Source organism: Phyllobates terribilis, unplaced genomic scaffold, assembly GCF_046119375.1.
Source record: "Phyllobates terribilis strain yellow unplaced genomic scaffold, ASM4611937v1 Scaffold_361__1_contigs__length_1927384, whole genome shotgun sequence".
NCBI classification, from domain to species: domain Eukaryota; kingdom Metazoa; phylum Chordata; class Amphibia; order Anura; family Dendrobatidae; genus Phyllobates; species Phyllobates terribilis.
Window position 1 is genome coordinate 1605592 of NW_027363121.1, and position 19273 is coordinate 1624864.

Consider the following 19273-nt stretch of genomic DNA (forward strand, 5'->3'; position numbering starts at 1 on the left):
GGAGCAGAAGAGCCGGGCCAGGAGAGACCCCCGTGCAGCGCATAGTCCCCGCACCACCGGGACTGTGATCAAGTTTAACATGCAGCATGGGTGGGGCTTCATCCGAGACCACCGCACCCCAGGCGACGTCTTCGTGACCAGGAGAGACGTTGAGTCCCACCTACCGGAGGGACACAGAGGTCGTGACCTTTACATCGGGGACGAGGTCACCTTTACCCGGCACAAGTGTGCCAAAGGACCCTACGCCCTCCATGTGCATCGCCTGACGGAGGAAGAGCTGCGGTGTGAGGAGGAAGAACAAGAGGACCCGGACGGGTCTGAAGCTAAAGGTAACCACAAAGAAAGAGCAGGAGGACGTCGTCGTTGAGTACGGCAGAGTAGAAACTGTATATAGTTACCCGTAGGGGTACCAAAGAAACTGTTGCTGATAATATAGTCCCCGTTGGGACCAGCAAGTGTGAACTGTTTACCCGTTTATCATCCCTTAAATACCTGGCCGAGGACTGAGAGCGGCCATATCCCTTGTAAATAGTTGCGTGTCCTAAAGCGCCCCCTACTGGTTTTATAGGAAAGCCACGAGTTCCAAAGACTGTCGCACTTTACTCGGTCACACGTTGCACAGTGACCGGAGGAGGAGCCAGAGGCGACGAGAATGTTATTAATATGAAAAGTTTTATGATGATGCTGATATATATATGATATTTTATATGTTTTTATTATGTTGTTTATATGAAAAAAAAAAAAAAAATGTATGTTTGTGGATGTTTATCTCTTACAGCCCGAGAACGTGCTGTGATTTACCATGGGGGAATGTAGCACCCTGAGGATTCGGCTGCTACAGGGGTATTGCACCTCAACCCAGAGGTGTGATATTCCACTCCCGGGTAAGGATGGAGTGTGAAACTGAGCCCCAGAAAGCTGCATGCACTACACACATCCCATTTCCGAGGAACAGACCAACGGTACTCCCACTTAGAAATGTGCAGGTACGACCGAGTCTGTTCCTGGCTGGAGTGGGAGGGGGGTGGTACATCCCAGTAGTGTAGGGGCAGATAGGGGGAGCAGCCTGGGTAAAGATAGGAGCTCATTGGGTGCTGGTCACCTGAGCTCACACATAGAGGGAGTATATAAGGTGGGCACCATCTAAGATCAGGGTCAGTCTTTGCAGAGGAGTCAGTCTGCCACAGTCGGTCAGTCTGTGAGAAGTCAGAGGAAGAGGAGCAGAGCAGCCCCAGAGAGAGAGAGAGAGAGGAGAAAGGAAGAAAGACCCAGAGGGGGTGAAAGAAAAGGACTCTGAGAACCCAAAGTCCATCACCGGGTGAAGAGTTGGCAACTGGGTACCGGATCCCAAACTGGTGGGGGCTAAAGCACACCCTAGCCAGAGACCGGAGGCCGTGGGCAGGATCTGCCACGGCCACCCACCACATCCACCCTGAAGGCAAACCACGTGAAGGGTCAGGGAACCCAAGGCCAAGGGTCTCCCAACAGAAGGCCCGAGGGAGCTGGACCTAGGTGGATCCCTGGTGGGGACGGCCAGAAGACAGGACAGGAAGGAGGGCTCAGGGTCACGCTCCGGACTTGCTTGGGGGTTGGCTGAATCCAGGACCTGGTGGACGCAGCACGGCTCGGGTGGTCACTTGAAGCTGGAGTGACCGGAACATCAGCAGTAAGTAAATACCCTAAACTGCACAACCCGACTCTGTCTTTAATTACCATCTATGCTGCACCACCACAACCCCCATCCTCTGCACCTGACCCCCTGAGGCTATACCCCACTCGTTGGGGGTTATACTATCAAAAGCTGCACCAACACCATCAGCCTCAGCGGACCCTGCTGCAGCGGCGGCCGTAGTGACCGCAATACAACGGGTGGCGTAGTCGACATAAAGAACTTTATAACATCTGTAGGACTGCCACATACTCTGAGCTGAACACCCTGGGCACGGACCGGGTCACAGCCACTCGGAGACTACAACCCCCATCTGATCCGGCTCCGGGTATTCCCCTAAAGAATATGGCCCAGGGGGCGCGTCACAACAATATACTGAAAGGTCAATTATATTGTGCAGCTTATCTCACCACCTGTAGTTATTTAGGTGAAAGCTCCAAAATGCTTGCCTAATATGTCTGTTTATCCAAAAGGAAGTAAAAAGGGAGAGCTAGAAAGATAGCATTTCATTACATTACATGGCAATGCAATGCACAGTTGCTGAAGTTGAACCAAAATGAGCTTGTAATCTGGCTTCTGCAACTTTGAACATGAAAAATCCAATGAGGAGAAGAAAAGCAAAGCCAAAGAGTCCATCCCAAAATCCGACAAACAAGCAAAATGAACAAAAAACATTGAATTCAATTCTTTCTGATTTTAGAAACTGCATTAAAGAAGGGGTGCACCGGTCCTGGAGATACTGCAATACCAGGTCAATGCGTGGAGTGGACAGAGCAAGCTCTTTTTCCATCTCCCTGTTCTAAAAATCCATTTAATATATGGTCCCCAGATAGGGGACGTATCAGATATTAAACTGATAAGAACAGATACTACGCTTGATCTTAGCCAAAAGGCCAAGAAGCGATAACCAGAATTGGTTTCAAACTACGGAGCCACCCAAGGATCCTGAAAAGTCCATTTGTGGAGATGAGCTCCTGGACTCCCGTTAAGAAGACATGTTGTCAACCTCTAGATCCCTTACATGCCTGCACTTTTCGGCTTGCTGCTGCTGCAATCCACGCGTTTTAGATCTGCATAACTCCACCTCTTTAAACACAGCACCTTCACCCCCTGCTGTTCCCACCCGCCTCAACACCGTTGGAAGGGAGGAGAACCAATTAAGGCGGGGGGTGGGGTGGAACGAGCAGCTGTCTACCCTTAGCAGGAGGGCTGCTGATTACATACCTCTCCTGCTGCTGCTGCTGCTGCTGGCTGTCCAGCAGCAGACTGAAGGTGGCTGCTGCTGTGCACAGGTATATAAAGGCTCAGAGCCTATTATGACACGCGCAGCCAGCGTTCCATTGCCACATTCCATCTACTGCAGGCAGGATACCTGGCTGGCTGAATGTCGCTGAGAAGCTCACAGAGACCGCCATAAGCAACAGTTTAACAGAATGCCACAGACTAATCAACCAAACTTTTTGGGTTGGGTTCTCTTTTATAGTCTGCAGGCATTAAATGAAAGAAGTCAGTGTTCCAGCAGAGGGAGACAACGTTTCAGAAAAGGCATTGTAGCAAACCAAAAAAGAAATTTTAAGCGCAGCAGAGTAACCAGCGCACATACCTGTTAGCTCAGGTGAGTTTAAAAGGCTGCTGTTGATAACAAGGGCATTTGCTAAATAGATGGTGTGTGTGCAACAATATACTGAAAGGTCAATTATATTGTGCAGCTTATCTCACCACCTGTAGTTATTTAGGTGAAAGCTCCAAAATGCTTGCCTAATATGTCTGTTTATCCAAAAGGAAGTAAAAAGGGAGAGCTAGAAAGATAGCATTTCATTACATTACATGGCAATGCAATGCACAGTTGCTGAAGTTGAACCAAAATGAGCTTGTAATCTGGCTTCTGCAACTTTGAACATGAAAAATCCAATGAGGAGAAGAAAAGCAAAGCCAAAGAGTCCATCCCAAAATCCGACAAACAAGCAAAATGAACAAAAAACATTGAATTCAATTCTTTCTGATTTTAGAAACTGCATTAAAGAAGGGGTGCACCGGTCCTGGAGATACTGCAATACCAGGTCAATGCGTGGAGTGGACAGAGCAAGCTCTTTTTCCATCTCCCTGTTCTAAAAATCCATTTAATATATGGTCCCCAGATAGGGGACGTATCAGATATTAAACTGATAAGAACAGATACTACACTTGATCTTAGCCAAAAGGCCGAGAAGCGATAACCAGAATTGGTTTCAAACTACGGAGCCACCCAAGGATCCTGAAAAGTCCATTTGTGGAGATGAGCTCCTGGACTCCCGTTAAGAAGACATGTTGTCAACCTCTAGATCCCTTACATGCCTGCACTTTTCGGCTTGCTGCTGCTGCAATCCACGCGTTTTAGATCTGCATAACTCCACCTCTTTAAACACAGCACCTTCACCCCCTGCTGTTCCCACCCGCCTCAACACCGTTGGAAGGGAGGAGAACCAATTAAGGCGGGGGGTGGGGTGGAACGAGCAGCTGTCTACTCTTAGCAGGAGGGCTGCTGATTACATACCTCTCCTGCTGCTGCTGCTGCTGCTGCTGGCTGTCCAGCAGCAGACTGAAGGTGGCTGCTGCTGTGCACAGGTATATAAAGGCTCAGAGCCTATTATGACACACGCAGCCAGCGTTCCATTGCCACATTCCATCTACTGCAGGCAGGATACCTGGCTGGCTGAATGTCGCTGAGAAGCTCACAGAGACCGCCATAAGCAACAGTTTGACAGAATGCCACAGACTAATCAACCAAACTTTTTGGGTTGGGTTCTCTTTTATAGTCTGCAGGCATTAAATGAAAGAAGTCAGTGTTCCAGCAGAGGGAGACAACGTTTCAGAAAAGGCATTGTAGCAAACCAAAAAAGAAATTTTAAGCGCAGCAGAGTAACCAGCGCACATACCTGTTAGCTCAGGTGAGTTTAAAAGGCTGCTGTTGATAACAAGGGCATTTGCTAAATAGATGGTGTGTGTGCAACAATATACTGAAAGGTCAATTATATTGTGCAGCTTATCTCACCACCTGTAGTTATTTAGGTGAAAGCTCCAAAATGCTTGCCTAATATGTCTGTTTATCCAACAGGAAGTAAAAAGGGAGAGCTAGAAAGATAGCATTTCATTACATTACATGGCAATGCAATGCACAGTTGCTGAAGTTGAACCAAAATGAGCTTGTAATCTGGCTTCTGCAACTTTGAACATGAAAAATCCAATGAGGAGAAGAAAAGCAAAGCCAAAGAGTCCATCCCAAAATCCGACAAACAAGCAAAATGAACAAAAAACATTGAATTCAATTCTTTCTGATTTTAGAAACTGCATTAAAGAAGGGGTGCACCGGTCCTGGAGATACTGCAATACCAGGTCAATGCGTGGAGTGGACAGAGCAAGCTCTTTTTCCATCTCCCTGTTCTAAAAATCCATTTAATATATGGTCCCCAGATAGGGGACGTATCAGATATTAAACTGATAAGAACAGATACTACACTTGATCTTAGCCAAAAGGCCGAGAAGCGATAACCAGAATTGGTTTCAAACTACGGAGCCACCCAAGGATCCTGAAAAGTCCATTTGTGGAGATGAGCTCCTGGACTCCCGTTAAGAAGACATGTTGTCAACCTCTAGATCCCTTACATGCCTGCACTTTTCGGCTTGCTGCTGCTGCAATCCACGCGTTTTAGATCTGCATAACTCCACCTCTTTAAACACAGCACCTTCACCCCCTGCTGTTCCCACCCGCCTCAACACCGTTGGAAGGGAGGAGAACCAATTAAGGCGGGGGGTGGGGTGGAACGAGCAGCTGTCTACCCTTAGCAGGAGGGCTGCTGATTACATACCTCTCCTGCTGCTGCTGCTGCTGCTGGCTGTCCAGCAGCAGACTGAAGGTGGCTGCTGCTGTGCACAGGTATATAAAGGCTCAGAGCCTATTATGACACGCGCAGCCAGCGTTCCATTGCCACATTCCATCTACTGCAGGCAGGATACCTGGCTGGCTGAATGTCGCTGAGAAGCTCACAGAGACCGCCATAAGCAACAGTTTAACAGAATGCCACAGACTAATCAACCAAACTTTTTGGGTTGGGTTCTCTTTTATAGTCTGCAGGCATTAAATGAAAGAAGTCAGTGTTCCAGCAGAGGGAGACAACGTTTCAGAAAAGGCATTGTAGCAAACCAAAAAAGAAATTTTAAGCGCAGCAGAGTAACCAGCGCACATACCTGTTAGCTCAGGTGAGTTTAAAAGGCTGCTGTTGATAACAAGGGCATTTGCTAAATAGATGGTGTGTGTGCAACAATATACTGAAAGGTCAATTATATTGTGCAGCTTATCTCACCACCTGTAGTTATTTAGGTGAAAGCTCCAAAATGCTTGCCTAATATGTCTGTTTATCCAAAAGGAAGTAAAAAGGGAGAGCTAGAAAGATAGCATTTCATTACATTACATGGCAATGCAATGCACAGTTGCTGAAGTTGAACCAAAATGAGCTTGTAATCTGGCTTCTGCAACTTTGAACATGAAAAATCCAATGAGGAGAAGAAAAGCAAAGCCAAAGAGTCCATCCCAAAATCCGACAAACAAGCAAAATGAACAAAAAACATTGAATTCAATTCTTTCTGATTTTAGAAACTGCATTAAAGAAGGGGTGCACCGGTCCTGGAGATACTGCAATACCAGGTCAATGCGTGGAGTGGACAGAGCAAGCTCTTTTTCCATCTCCCTGTTCTAAAAATCCATTTAATATATGGTCCCCAGATAGGGGACGTATCAGATATTAAACTGATAAGAACAGATACTACACTTGATCTTAGCCAAAAGGCCGAGAAGCGATAACCAGAATTGGTTTCAAACTACGGAGCCACCCAAGGATCCTGAAAAGTCCATTTGTGGAGATGAGCTCCTGGACTCCCGTTAAGAAGACATGTTGTCAACCTCTAGATCCCTTACATGCCTGCACTTTTCGGCTTGCTGCTGCTGCAATCCACGCGTTTTAGATCTGCATAACTCCACCTCTTTAAACACAGCACCTTCACCCCCTGCTGTTCCCACCCGCCTCAACACCGTTGGAAGGGAGGAGAACCAATTAAGGCGGGGGGTGGGGTGGAACGAGCAGCTGTCTACCCTTAGCAGGAGGGCTGCTGATTACATACCTCTCCTGCTGCTGCTGCTGCTGGCTGTCCAGCAGCAGACTGAAGGTGGCTGCTGCTGTGCACAGGTATATAAAGGCTCAGAGCCTATTATGACACGCGCAGCCAGCGTTCCATTGCCACATTCCATCTACTGCAGGCAGGATACCTGGCTGGCTGAATGTCGCTGAGAAGCTCACAGAGACCGCCATAAGCAACAGTTTAACAGAATGCCACAGACTAATCAACCAAACTTTTTGGGTTGGGTTCTCTTTTATAGTCTGCAGGCATTAAATGAAAGAAGTCAGTGTTCCAGCAGAGGGAGACAACGTTTCAGAAAAGGCATTGTAGCAAACCAAAAAAGAAATTTTCAGCGCAGCAGAGTAACCAGCGCACATACCTGTTAGCTCAGGTGAGTTTAAAAGGCTGCTGTTGATAACAAGGGCATTTGCTAAATAGATGGTGTGTGTGCAACAATATACTGAAAGGTCAATTATATTGTGCAGCTTATCTCACCACCTGTAGTTATTTAGGTGAAAGCTCCAAAATGCTTGCCTAATATGTCTGTTTATCCAAAAGGAAGTAAAAAGGGAGAGCTAGAAAGATAGCATTGCATTACATTACATGGCAATGCAATGCACAGTTGCTGAAGTTGAACCAAAATGAGCTTGTAATCTGGCTTCTGCAACTTTGAACATGAAAAATCCAATGAGGAGAAGAAAAGCAAAGCCAAAGAGTCCATCCCAAAATCCGACAAACAAGCAAAATGAACAAAAAACATTGAATTCAATTCTTTCTGATTTTAGAAACTGCATTAAAGAAGGGGTGCACCGGTCCTGGAGATACTGCAATACCAGGTCAATGCGTGGAGTGGACAGAGCAAGCTCTTTTTCCATCTCCCTGTTCTAAAAATCCATTTAATATATGGTCCCCAGATAGGGGACGTATCAGATATTAAACTGATAAGAACAGATACTACACTTGATCTTAGCCAAAAGGCCGAGAAGCGATAACCAGAATTGGTTTCAAACTACGGAGCCACCCAAGGATCCTGAAAAGTCCATTTGTGGAGATGAGCTCCTGGACTCCCGTTAAGAAGACATGTTGTCAACCTCTAGATCCCTTACATGCCTGCACTTTTCGGCTTGCTGCTGCTGCAATCCACGCGTTTTAGATCTGCATAACTCCACCTCTTTAAACACAGCACCTTCACCCCCTGCTGTTCCCACCCGCCTCAACACCGTTGGAAGGGAGGAGAACCAATTAAGGCGGGGGGTGGGGTGGAACGAGCAGCTGTCTACCCTTAGCAGGAGGGCTGCTGATTACATACCTCTCCTGCTGCTGCTGCTGCTGGCTGTCCAGCAGCAGACTGAAGGTGGCTGCTGCTGTGCACAGGTATATAAAGGCTCAGAGCCTATTATGACACGCGCAGCCAGCGTTCCATTGCCACATTCCATCTACTGCAGGCAGGATACCTGGCTGGCTGAATGTCGCTGAGAAGCTCACAGAGACCGCCATAAGCAACAGTTTAACAGAATGCCACAGACTAATCAACCAAACTTTTTGGGTTGGGTTCTCTTTTATAGTCTGCAGGCATTAAATGAAAGAAGTCAGTGTTCCAGCAGAGGGAGACAACGTTTCAGAAAAGGCATTGTAGCAAACCAAAAAAGAAATTTTAAGCGCAGCAGAGTAACCAGCGCACATACCTGTTAGCTCAGGTGAGTTTAAAAGGCTGCTGTTGATAACAAGGGCATTTGCTAAATAGATGGTGTGTGTGCAACAATATACTGAAAGGTCAATTATATTGTGCAGCTTATCTCACCACCTGTAGTTATTTAGGTGAAAGCTCCAAAATGCTTGCCTAATATGTCTGTTTATCCAAAAGGAAGTAAAAAGGGAGAGCTAGAAAGATAGCATTGCATTACATTACATGGCAATGCAATGCACAGTTGCTGAAGTTGAACCAAAATGAGCTTGTAATCTGGCTTCTGCAACTTTGAACATGAAAAATCCAATGAGGAGAAGAAAAGCAAAGCCAAAGAGTCCATCCCAAAATCCGACAAACAAGCAAAATGAACAAAAAACATTGAATTCAATTCTTTCTGATTTTAGAAACTGCATTAAAGAAGGGGTGCACCGGTCCTGGAGATACTGCAATACCAGGTCAATGCGTGGAGTGGACAGAGCAAGCTCTTTTTCCATCTCCCTGTTCTAAAAATCCATTTAATATATGGTCCCCAGATAGGGGACGTATCAGATATTAAACTGATAAGAACAGATACTACACTTGATCTTAGCCAAAAGGCCGAGAAGCGATAACCAGAATTGGTTTCAAACTACGGAGCCACCCAAGGATCCTGAAAAGTCCATTTGTGGAGATGAGCTCCTGGACTCCCGTTAAGAAGACATGTTGTCAACCTCTAGATCCCTTACATGCCTGCACTTTTCGGCTTGCTGCTGCTGCAATCCACGCGTTTTAGATCTGCATAACTCCACCTCTTTAAACACAGCACCTTCACCCCCTGCTGTTCCCACCCGCCTCAACACCGTTGGAAGGGAGGAGAACCAATTAAGGCGGGGGGTGGGGTGGAACGAGCAGCTGTCTACCCTTAGCAGGAGGGCTGCTGATTACATACCTCTCCTGCTGCTGCTGCTGCTGGCTGTCCAGCAGCAGACTGAAGGTGGCTGCTGCTGTGCACAGGTATATAAAGGCTCAGAGCCTATTATGACACGCGCAGCCAGCGTTCCATTGCCACATTCCATCTACTGCAGGCAGGATACCTGGCTGGCTGAATGTCGCTGAGAAGCTCACAGAGACCGCCATAAGCAACAGTTTAACAGAATGCCACAGACTAATCAACCAAACTTTTTGGGTTGGGTTCTCTTTTATAGTCTGCAGGCATTAAATGAAAGAAGTCAGTGTTCCAGCAGAGGGAGACAACGTTTCAGAAAAGGCATTGTAGCAAACCAAAAAAGAAATTTTAAGCGCAGCAGAGTAACCAGCGCACATACCTGTTAGCTCAGGTGAGTTTAAAAGGCTGCTGTTGATAACAAGGGCATTTGCTAAATAGATGGTGTGTGTGCAACAATATACTGAAAGGTCAATTATATTGTGCAGCTTATCTCACCACCTGTAGTTATTTAGGTGAAAGCTCCAAAATGCTTGCCTAATATGTCTGTTTATCCAAAAGGAAGTAAAAAGGGAGAGCTAGAAAGATAGCATTGCATTACATTACATGGCAATGCAATGCACAGTTGCTGAAGTTGAACCAAAATGAGCTTGTAATCTGGCTTCTGCAACTTTGAACATGAAAAATCCAATGAGGAGAAGAAAAGCAAAGCCAAAGAGTCCATCCCAAAATCCGACAAACAAGCAAAATGAACAAAAAACATTGAATTCAATTCTTTCTGATTTTAGAAACTGCATTAAAGAAGGGGTGCACCGGTCCTGGAGATACTGCAATACCAGGTCAATGCGTGGAGTGGACAGAGCAAGCTCTTTTTCCATCTCCCTGTTCTAAAAATCCATTTAATATATGGTCCCCAGATAGGGGACGTATCAGATATTAAACTGATAAGAACAGATACTACACTTGATCTTAGCCAAAAGGCCGAGAAGCGATAACCACAATTGGTTTCAAACTACGGAGCCACCCAAGGATCCTGAAAAGTCCATTTGTGGAGATGAGCTCCTGGACTCCCGTTAAGAAGACATGTTGTCAACCTCTAGATCCCTTACATGCCTGCACTTTTCGGCTTGCTGCTGCTGCAATCCACGCGTTTTAGATCTGCATAACTCCACCTCTTTAAACACAGCACCTTCACCCCCTGCTGTTCCCACCCGCCTCAACACCGTTGGAAGGGAGGAGAACCAATTAAGGAGGGGGGTGGGGTGGAACGAGCAGCTGTTTACCCTTAGCAGGAGGGCTGCTGATTACATACCTCTCCTGCTGCTGCTGCTGCTGCTGCTGGCTGTCCAGCAGCAGACTGAAGGTGGCTGCTGCTGTGCACAGGTATATAAAGGCTCAGAGCCTATTATGACACGCGCAGCCAGCGTTCCATTGCCACATTCCATCTACTGCAGGCAGGATACCTGGCTGGCTGAATGTCGCTGAGAAGCTCACAGAGACCGCCATAAGCAACAGTTTACCAGAATGCCACAGACTAATCAACCAAACTTTTTGGGTTGGGTTCTCTTTTATAGTCTGCAGGCATTAAATGAAAGAAGTCAGTGTTCCAGCAGAGGGAGACAACGTTTCAGAAAAGGCATTGTAGCAAACCAAAAAAGAAATTTTAAGCGCAGCAGAGTAACCAGCGCACATACCTGTTAGCTCAGGTGAGTTTAAAAGGCTGCTGTTGATAACAAGGGCATTTGCTAAATAGATGGTGTGTGTGCAACAATATACTGAAAGGTCAATTATATTGTGCAGCTTATCTCACCACCTGTAGTTATTTAGGTGAAAGCTCCAAAATGCTTGCCTAATATGTCTGTTTATCCAAAAGGAAGTAAAAAGGGAGAGCTAGAAAGATAGCATTGCATTACATTACATGGCAATGCAATGCACAGTTGCTGAAGTTGAACCAAAATGAGCTTGTAATCTGGCTTCTGCAACTTTGAACATGAAAAATCCAATGAGGAGAAGAAAAGCAAAGCCAAAGAGTCCATCCCAAAATCCGACAAACAAGCAAAATGAACAAAAACATTGAATTCAATTCTTTCTGATTTTAGAAACTGCATTAAAGAAGGGGTGCACCGGTCCTGGAGATACTGCAATACCAGGTCAATGCGTGGAGTGGACAGAGCAAGCTCTTTTTCCATCTCCCTGTTCTAAAAATCCATTTAATATATGGTCCCCAGATAGGGGACGTATCAGATATTAAACTGATAAGAACAGATAAGGTTTCAACATAAATTTATTCAGATATAAAAAAGTACAAAAACACATTATTCTTATTTACAGCGTTAATAGAGCTCTTTCCACAGACATTATTAGTACAAAATAGTATTCCACATGTAAAAGCACCATCTTCTATTCGCTTCGTGTTTACCCACATCTTTGACATCTTTCAAATAATAAATATACATTTTGCTAAAAACCATTCTAATACAATCATTAATGGAAATACAGTCACGTTTGAACAACAAAATATTCCTCACTTTCCACATAGCACTTTTTGCACAATTTATTATACACCAGCATATTTTGGTTTGATGTAAAGTTGGGCAATTAAAAAGTCCGTATAAAACATATTCGTGACAAAAGTCTTTCAGACCACAAACCCATTTCAAAAGCACCCCCAGTCTCCGCCAAAGTTCTTGCGCATAAAAACAGTTCCAAAACAGATGTAAAACCGTCTCATCACTTCCACACGAGTCTCTAGGACATTTTGCCCGCGCCGCCAGGCCTCTCCTGTGCTGAAAGTCTCTAGTTGGGAGGCACTGGTGGACGGACATCCAGGCAAGGTCTTTATGAATATTTGCGAGAAACTTTCCAAACACATTCCTCCAGACTCGCTTGGATCTGCTCCAGGAAAAGTTGATTACTTCAGATACTCTTTCTTCCCTTCTCAGATGAGTTATCAATTTCCTTCGGTCTTGAAGAATATCAGTATCCAAGTCTCTTAATTTATAATTTCTACATACTTTCTCTAAGATGATAAGATGCTTTGGGGGACATAATAAAACAGGCGAAGATAAGGATGGCCGTAGCCATCTCTTAAAAACATAACCACAAGTATATTTTAAAAACAGACTAAAAACACTGTTAGAATTAAGAAGCTTAAAACAGAAACAGAAGAAATTTATATACAAAAACATGCTCAAATCCGGGACATCCTTTCCACCATTTTGATGCCTTTTATACATTTCTGTGCGTTTTACTTTTTCCATCTTCGAGCCCCAAATAAATATAAACATGCAGCGAGTCAGCTTTTTGAGCATTAAGTCGGAGGGAGGGTACACAATTGCAACATATAACATCATTGGCAATAATACAGACTTAATAATTAGAACTTTCCCTTCGATTGACAAACTACGCAAATTCCAAAAGGATAGTTTCTTCACCATTTTCTCCTGGACCCCCCCCCCAACTCACAACCCCGTCATTTTCTTTATTAAAAGTAATGCCCAAAATTTTAACTTTATCACACTTCATTTTGACTGCTGGTAGGTCCACTGTATCCCAGGAACCAATTGTCAAACACTCAGTTTTATTAAAATTCAACTTAAAACCTGAAGCCTGACTAAAAAAACTGGTACACCTCACCACCCTCCGGAGGGAAGCAGGATCCGTGCAGATGGCAGTAACATCGTCCATATACCCGAAGACTTTAATTTGGGCCCCCCCTCCACCCGGAACAGGGACCCCACGGATCACTTTATCTTTCCTAATTTGGCATAATAAAGGCTCCATAGCACAAATAAACAGGATCGGGGACAAAGGGCAGCCCTGCTTCACTCCGGATTCCAGCGGTATTTCACCTGTTAAGAAGCCATTAACAGAGATTTGACAATATGAATCTTTATACAAAATCTTAATTAGAGACATGATAAAATCCGGGATCGCCATCTTCTTTAAAACACTAAAAAGATACTTGTGCGATACCCTGTCGAACGCCTTCTCAAAGTCCAGCGCCAACAGGGCTAAATTCTGACCACGATCCCTAGTATACCATATTGCATCTCTTATGACATTTAACACCTCCGCAATACTCCTTCCCGGTACACCACAAACTTGTTCTGGTTGTATCAACTTATCAATTATCATTTTAAGCCGGCATGCAATAAATTTGGCTAATACTTTATAATCCATGTTGAGGAGGGTGATAGGCCTCCAATTTGCAAGGTCCTCACGAGCCCCTTTCTTTTTAAAGATCAAGGACACTATTCCCCTCCTCCATCCCTTGGGCAACCGTTTACACTTAAAAACCTCCTTAAAAAGTGCTAAAAGATCATCCTTTAAAATATCCCAGAAAGTCAGATAAAATTCGACGGGGAGACCGTCTGCTCCCGGAGCTTTGCCCTTTGAAAAACTTTTAAAAATGTTAAAAAGTTCCTCTAAGCTAAAATCCCGTATTAAAAACTCCTGATCTGACTGATTCAACTTAAAATCTAGGACATTAAGAGCATCTTGTAAAAAGGAATCATCCACACTTTTCTCACTAAAAAGGAGTCGGTAAAAATCAAAAGCCACGTTCTTCATGCCCTGTATAGTGGATTCTTCACCTAAACAAGTAATCGCATCTTTCCTCTCCATTGCTTTTTTAAAAAAGAAGCGTGTACATTTTTCATCTTCTTCTAACTGCTTTACCTTTGAATTAAAAATAACCTCTCTCCCCTTCTGCTCCAAAAGTGTATGTATTTCTGCTTTTAGGCTGACAATGTCTTCCTCCACCTCCAACCCAATCTCTTTAAATTTATAAAGTGTCTGCAGCCTAGTATTTAGATTTGAGAAAAATTGTTTTTTCTGTCTTGATTTCTTCCTCCCTGCCGTGATAAAAAAAAGCCTAATTTTATTTTTAATCTTTTACCACCAAGACAACATTTTTATATAAGGAGGCCTATGTTGTCTCCATTCCTGGTAGGCTGTACAAAAATCCGACCTTATCTGAGGATCCTCCAGCAGATGTGTCCCCAAACGCCACAGTCCTTTGTTTATTCTCTGCTCTCCTTGGTATTCTAACTGTAATTTTAACATTTTGTGATCGGAAAATAAATTAGACATTAGATCAAACATCACCGGCTTAAAATCCACAGATAAAAACATAAAATCGATCCTAGAGGCCACTCCCCGACCGGACCATGTAAATCCTGGGCCCGTCGGTGAAAGAGACCTCCAGGCATCGCATAGCTTAAAATCAGTTTGAAAATTTTTTAGCAGAAAACTTGACTTATCCAACTTACGGAGAGGGTCCCCTCCTACTCGTTGTTCGCCGACACTAAGGCAGTTGAAATCCCCACCTATCAGGAGGGGAGAAGACCCAACACAAAATACAGGCAAAATTTCAAACAATTGGATGCGCTCTTGCTTGTCGGGAGGAGCATACACATTAATTATGCGAAAACTAAAATTATTAATATGCAAATGTACTAACATTGCCCTGCCTGGTGTAATCTCTGTAACAGAGGAAAACACGATGTTATTACCACGACAGAGCAAACCCACTCCAGCAGACCTATTCACATTTGAGCCGGACCACACTGACGGTCCCGACTTCCAATCCTTTTTAAGCTCGTCATAATTAATTGAGTGTTGTAGTCCACATTCCTGCAATAAACACACATCAAAGTCTAAAGTCTCTAAATATTGAAAAAGAGCAGCCCTGCGTACAGGGCTCTTTAAAGATCTCACATTCAGTGAGAGGCATTTTATGGACGGCATTAAAGTCAAGGTGGGAGGGAGTCATCCAGAATCATCTTGACCTGTTCAGGACTATGATCCAACAGTGCCTCCAAGATCCCTGACTCCGGGGAAAAGGAAATGTTCATTGGATCCGAGGCAGTGACCGGGTATCCAGCTCCTGCTCCCTGCAGCCACAAATCACCGACACCCAAGGAAACATCCGGTGAATCCGGACAGACATCCGCACGCATCTTTTTCCCGCTGGGTTCAGGTAGGTCACTAGTGCAATCTTCTCCCACTACTGCCTCATGGTCTCTCTTCTCGAGGTCGTCACCTAGGGAAAAACACACTGCGTCCTGCTGGCTCGACACTTGAATAGCATCTGGGGCCTTCGCAGCAGGGCCCACCAGTGCCAACATACTGGGGGCACCCTGCTCCAGCACACCAGAAACACACACATCTTCAGGGGCCATCGACACAGAGACACCCTCCCGAACAGAAGAGCATCCCTGCTCCGGTCCCTGGACGGACCGCCCATAGTCCCCTTTTTGCGGGGGCTTCTTCTTTGCCACCTCCACTACAGAGGGGCCAGTAGAGCTTAGCTCAGTCCTGTCAAGGGGATCCTCCCCGACGGACACTGAGGGGCGAGCTAGAGATTGGCTTCGCCAGGGACCCCCAGTTGCCTCTGCATATGTCCGTACCTTGGTTCTCTGGGGGCAACTCCGGAATACATGTCCATCCTCCCCGCACAGATTACACTGTTTCTTGTGAGGACAGTCTTTCGTCAAGTGTCCATACTGGCTGCAATTATTACAACGGGCAGCCCTCCTCTCCTGGCAAGCGTCTTGGGTATGCCCCATTGTGCCACAATTCCTACAATACAAGGGCATACCTTGATAGAAGAGGTATCCTCGGCTCTTCCCGATTGTGAAGGTGGAGGGAGGGTGCTGTGTTCCTCCGACTCCCGTTGGATCCTTCTTTAATCGTGCCAGGAACCTCCGCTTCCCACACCAAAAATTAACTGCATTTTTAATTTTTCCTAAAAAGGACACGTCATCGCAATAGCGACGCAAGAAAGTCAAAATATCCAGCACTTCCACAAAAGGGTTAGGGAAGTGAACCACAATCTGGACTTCTTCATAAACAAATAATAAGGAAAAAATCAAACCTTCCATTTCGTCCATGTGGCTATTTTCGTTCACTTTCTGGACCAGTTGTTGGCAGCACCCTTGACTCCTAAAAGTGATGGTGTAGGTACCTTTCGATTTGTTGTCCTGGAAGCAGAAGATGTCCTCTCTACTAAATCCCAGAAGTCCAAGAAGGATGATGTTGCAAACATACTGGATGTTTTTCTCACAGCGAAACTTCTCCAAAACGTCAATTCGCACTGTATTTCTCATCCGGGGTTCACCCGATGCATATGACAGCACAGCCGGCATCTCTTCCAAAAAAAGTACGCCAACTACGGAAAGAAAAAAAGGCATATGCCTTTTTAGGGGATCACTTCCCGTTGCTCCCGGACTAAGCCTCTCTCCCTATAGCAGCAGGGGGGTGAAGTCCCTCCGAAGAGGAACGATCCCCCCAGGCCGAGAGAGAGGGTACCGGAAGCACCCAGATAGACAACAACCAAACAGACAAGCTGTAAGATCGAAGCCAAAAGGCCGAGAAGCGATAACCAGAATTGGTTTCAAACTACGGAGCCACCCAAGGATCCTGAAAAGTCCATTTGTGGAGATGAGCTCCTGGACTCCCGTTAAGAAGACATGTTGTCAACCTCTAGATCCCTTACATGCCTGCACTTTTCGGCTTGCTGCTGCTGCAATCCACGCGTTTTAGATCTGCATAACTCCACCTCTTTAAACACAGCACCTTCACCCCCTGCTGTTCCCACCCGCCTCAACACCGTTGGAAGGGAGGAGAACCAATTAAGGCGGGGGGTGGGGTGGAACGAGCAGCTGTCTACCCTTAGCAGGAGGGCTGCTGATTACATACCTCTCCTGCTGCTGCTGCTGCTGGCTGTCCAGCAGCAGACTGAAGGTGGCTGCTGCTGTGCACAGGTATATAAAGGCTCAGAGCCTATTATGACACGCGCAGCCAGCGTTCCATTGCCACATTCCATCTACTGCAGGCAGGATACCTGGCTGGCTGAATGTCGCTGAGAAGCTCACAGAGACCGCCATAAGCAACAGTTTAACATAATGCCACAGACTAATCAACCAAACTTTTTGGGTTGGGTTCTCTTTTATAGTCTGCAGGCATTAAATGAAAGAAGTCAGTGTTCCAGCAGAGGGAGACAACGTTTCAGAAAAGGCATTGTAGCAAACCAAAAAAGAAATTTTAAGCGCAGCAGAGTAACCAGCGCACATACCTGTTAGCTCAGGTGAGTTTAAAAGGCTGCTGTTGATAACAAGGGCATTTGCTAAATAGATGGTGTGTGTGCAACAATATACTGAAAGGTCAATTATATTGTGCAGCTTATCTCACCACCTGTAGTTATTTAGGTGAAAGCTCCAAAATGCTTGCCTAATATGTCTGTTTATCCAAAAGGAAGTAAAAAGGGAGAGCTAGAAAGATAGCATTGCATTACATTACATGGCAATGCAATGCACAGTTGCTGAAGTTGAACCAAAATGAGCTTGTAATCTGGCTTCTGCAACTTTGAACATGAAAAATCCAATGAGGAGAAGAAAAGCAAAACCAAAGAGTCCATCCCAAAATCCGACAAACAAGCAAAATGAACAAAAAACATTGAATTCAATTCTTTCTGATTTTAGAAACTGCATTAAAGAAGGGGTGCACCGGTCCTGGAGATACTGCAATACCAGGTCAATGCGTGGAGTGGACAGAGCAAGCTCTTTTTCCATCTCCCTGTTCTAAAAATCCATTTAATATATGGTCCCCAGATAGGGGACGTATCAGATATTAAACTGATAAGAACAGATTTTTCGTTTATATTTAAAATATCGTAGTCTTTATCTTTTCTTCAGAGCTTTAAAATAACATCTTCCATAGGTGATAGTTCCATATACTCAGGGCTCTTTTCTTTCCAAGCTTCTTCATATCCATTAGGTAGTACATATAAATTTCACTTAATGCCAGTCTTATACAATCCTTGACTTCTATATAGTCTCTTTTAAACAACAATATGTTTCTGGTCTTCCATAGAGCACTTTTAACACAACTCAAAGTGCACCATAAAACTCTCTCTTTTTCTTTCGTCATGTTTGGTAAAATCCCATATAAAACCACTTCATGGCTTAAAAAATTAAGACCAGATAAAAATTTTAAAAGCTCACCACAGTCTTTCCACACTTGCTGTGCAAAATCACAATTCCAAATAAGGTGCATAGTAGTCTCATCATTATTGCACTGATGCCTCGGGCAGGTTTGTATAGTACTAAGTCTTCTTTTATACTGGAAATCACGAGTCGGTAAACATTCCTGCACAATCATCCAAGCTAAATCTTTATGTTGATTCATCAGGTAAGGTGCATTTGTTAAATTCCATATTTTAGTGACTCTGCTATATGAATAATGGCTTATGGGCGTCAAAGTTTCTTTCTTTTTTAATTGCTGCAGCAGCTTCCTTGCATTCTTCAATGTCTCCATCTCAAAAGAATCTAGGCCATATAATCTGATAACTTTCTCCAGGATGGCATATTGTTGTGGAGGTGATAACAACACTGGGCTTGTTAAAGAAATGGATATCCACTTTCGCCTCCTAAAAATGTGGCCAGCTGCATATCTTAAAAAATGTGCCCAAGGGCTTGAAGCAAACATATATTTAAAACAGAGGCTAAAAAACTTGGAGTATAAAAACAGTTTGACGTTGGGAACATCCTTACCACCAAGGTGGTGCATCTTGTACATTGTTTCTCTCTTCACCTTTTCGAACTTAGAGTTCCACACAAATTCAAACAGCATTCTCTGTAATCTTCTCGCTGTAAGGTCACTTGGGGGATAAACATAACTGAGATATAACATGACAGGAAGCAGAAGGGCCTTAATAATTAAAACTTTACCTTCGATTGTTAATTTTCTTAATTTCCAAAAGTCAATCTTCTTTTGTATTTTGTCCCTTACTCCATCCCAGCTCTTCATTCCATCATTCTGTCGATCAAAAATCACGCCC

The 19273-nt window shown here is 44.7% G+C and overlaps 8 non-coding genes and 1 pseudogene across 8 annotated transcripts; all 9 read right to left on the bottom strand.

Annotated features, from left to right (window-relative positions):
• Positions 1–2383: 2383 nt before the first annotated feature.
• LOC141222785 (U2 spliceosomal RNA) lies at positions 2384–2574 on the bottom strand. The gene has a single exon (XR_012290538.1). It is a non-coding gene; the product is annotated as a U2 spliceosomal RNA (small nuclear RNA).
• Positions 2575–3692: 1118 nt separating this feature from the next.
• On the bottom strand, positions 3693–3883 carry LOC141222574 (U2 spliceosomal RNA). Its single transcript, XR_012290338.1, has one exon. It is a non-coding gene; the product is annotated as a U2 spliceosomal RNA (small nuclear RNA).
• Positions 3884–5004: 1121 nt separating this feature from the next.
• LOC141222575 (U2 spliceosomal RNA) lies at positions 5005–5195 on the bottom strand. Its single transcript, XR_012290339.1, has one exon. It is a non-coding gene; the product is annotated as a U2 spliceosomal RNA (small nuclear RNA).
• A 1118-nt stretch (positions 5196–6313) lies between these two features.
• Positions 6314–6504, bottom strand: LOC141222576 (U2 spliceosomal RNA). The gene has a single exon (XR_012290340.1). It is a non-coding gene; the product is annotated as a U2 spliceosomal RNA (small nuclear RNA).
• A 1115-nt stretch (positions 6505–7619) lies between these two features.
• On the bottom strand, positions 7620–7810 carry LOC141222578 (U2 spliceosomal RNA). Its single transcript, XR_012290342.1, has one exon. It is a non-coding gene; the product is annotated as a U2 spliceosomal RNA (small nuclear RNA).
• A 1115-nt stretch (positions 7811–8925) lies between these two features.
• Positions 8926–9116, bottom strand: LOC141222579 (U2 spliceosomal RNA). Its single transcript, XR_012290343.1, has one exon. It is a non-coding gene; the product is annotated as a U2 spliceosomal RNA (small nuclear RNA).
• Positions 9117–10231: 1115 nt separating this feature from the next.
• LOC141222580 (U2 spliceosomal RNA) lies at positions 10232–10422 on the bottom strand. Its single transcript, XR_012290344.1, has one exon. It is a non-coding gene; the product is annotated as a U2 spliceosomal RNA (small nuclear RNA).
• Positions 10423–11542: 1120 nt separating this feature from the next.
• Positions 11543–11725, bottom strand: LOC141222845 (U2 spliceosomal RNA). The gene has a single exon (XR_012290591.1). It is a non-coding gene; the product is annotated as a U2 spliceosomal RNA (small nuclear RNA).
• Positions 11726–17929: 6204 nt separating this feature from the next.
• On the bottom strand, positions 17930–18105 carry LOC141222841 (U2 spliceosomal RNA; annotated as a pseudogene).
• Positions 18106–19273: the final 1168 nt, after the last annotated feature.